At 35.6% G+C, this 1,873-nt stretch overlaps 1 long non-coding RNA gene across 1 annotated transcript; it reads left to right on the forward strand.

Moving 5' to 3' along the window:
* The first annotated feature begins 1,040 nt into the window (after nt 1–1,040).
* Nucleotides 1,041–1,545, forward strand: LOC139354119 (uncharacterized). The gene is made up of 3 exons (XR_011605200.1): nt 1,041–1,142; nt 1,209–1,298; nt 1,353–1,545. It is a non-coding gene; the product is annotated as an uncharacterized lncRNA (long non-coding RNA).
* The last annotated feature ends 328 nt before the right edge of the window (nt 1,546–1,873 follow it).

Genomic DNA, 1,873 nt, shown 5'->3' on the forward strand with positions numbered 1-1,873 from the left:
GATCAAAACTTTTAATTGAAATGTATTGGTCTCGTCAATACCTATCGATTGATCCAAAAAAAAATTTGCCACGCCCACTCTAACGCCCATAACGTTTAAATCTGTATACCGCCGGTAGGTGGCGCATTTTAATCTCGCTTTGCTGCTTGCATATCTCCATTTAGCTGAGTAACGGGTATCTGATAGTCGAGGTACTCGACTATAGCGTTCTCCCTTGTTTGTACTTGAGTAGGTGGCTTGCTGAATTTTTTTTTTAAGTTGTGTGTGTGATAACAAAGAAAAAAATGCGATTTAGATTTATACCAGCTGTGTGTGTGCGTGTGGTGTGTGCGATAACAGTATCCCTTCAGTTCTGCAGTAGGGACGCGGTGACATGGCTCAAGGCAAAAAGCTTTTTTTGTTTTTATTTTTGTGTCTAAAACGCTGTGCCGCTGTTGACGTCAGCAGAGCAGTCGGCGCAGCGTAGAAGACTGCCCACGAAAACGATCGTGCAACAAAGAGAGGCAGATATTCGGATATTTCCCTCTCTTTCTTGTCTTATAATCTGCCTGCACTCCGCGCTCGCAGAGACAAATTTCGGCTGGTCCGTTATTTTTTTTTGCGTCTCTCCGTTATGTTCGGCTAGCGACTAATATTTCGGCGGAAAAACTTTCGTGGAGCAGCGACATGTGAATGCCCTAATATTTTAGGAGCATTATTGTGTATCGAAAAAAACAATTAATATTGTTTTATAAAAGTAAACTATTTGATTATAGTAAAATTTAGTTTATTGAATTTACTTATAATGTTATATATACTTATTATACATTCTTATTACAATATAATTTTTTAGTTAAGTTATAGAAATTTAGTCCGTTAAAATTGATTTAAGTATTTAAAACATTTAAGTATTAACATTTACAAAAAAAATCGTATTGTATTTTTTACTCAAGAAGTAAAAACTATATAGTCCGATATATAATTCACTTTAGAAAGGGTATAGGTGCAGTGGCACGCGCCAACAGCGAAGAGAAAACAAAAGAAATCTAATAAAGGGGTGAGAAGACTTGGTGCATTCTGTTTGAGTGATTGAAAGGGAAGCATCCATTTTAATGGTGCGCAGCAGAGTTACTTTAATCGTTTAGTTAATATAATAAAGTCAGGTAAGTGCTACATTAAGTTTAAGATGATGTGCATTGATCTTAGTTTAAAGTACGTAAATTTTGAAGGTATTCAATGGGTTCCGTTAGCCGAAAGTGGATGACGAAATGTTTTGTGCCAATAAAAATCCTGCAAAGGGTTAAACACAGCTATAAAAGGTAAATATACAATTAAACAAATAAAACGCATTTTTGAAACATATGTTTTTTCAGGAGCGTTGGCCAAGGATTCAGAGGACCCGGACAAAGGTTTAAGTACGGCGATGACTAACGTTAAAAATAAGCTTACGAAGCATAAAAACAGAAACAATAATTGTACAATTTTTGAAAATCTAAGTAATACCATATAATTAAAATGAAATTAAGTATGTATGTATTTTAAATTTTATATTTTTATAATTAAAAACTCAAGGAAAAATTCTGATTTTCACAAGTGATTCACATGGGACGTGTCCCTTGCAAGTGATTTCACAAGTGAAAACTCAAGGAAAAATTCTGATTTTCCCAAGTGATTCACTTGGGACGAGTCACCGGCACGTGACAGGCCATACGAAAAATGAGTATAAGGAACAAGTGAAATCCCGTAGGACTTCGAAAAATTTTCATTTGAATTTTCACTTGTGAAAATGCGGACATCCCATACAATTTTCTATATGGAGCGTCACTTGTTCTTCACTTGTGCACGAGGACATGTCCCAGGTGATTCCCAAGGTGATGCACAAGTGAAACTTTTT

This window comes from Drosophila suzukii (genome assembly GCF_043229965.1).
Source record: "Drosophila suzukii chromosome 2 unlocalized genomic scaffold, CBGP_Dsuzu_IsoJpt1.0 scf_2c, whole genome shotgun sequence".
Lineage (NCBI taxonomy): Eukaryota > Metazoa > Arthropoda > Insecta > Diptera > Drosophilidae > Drosophila > Drosophila suzukii.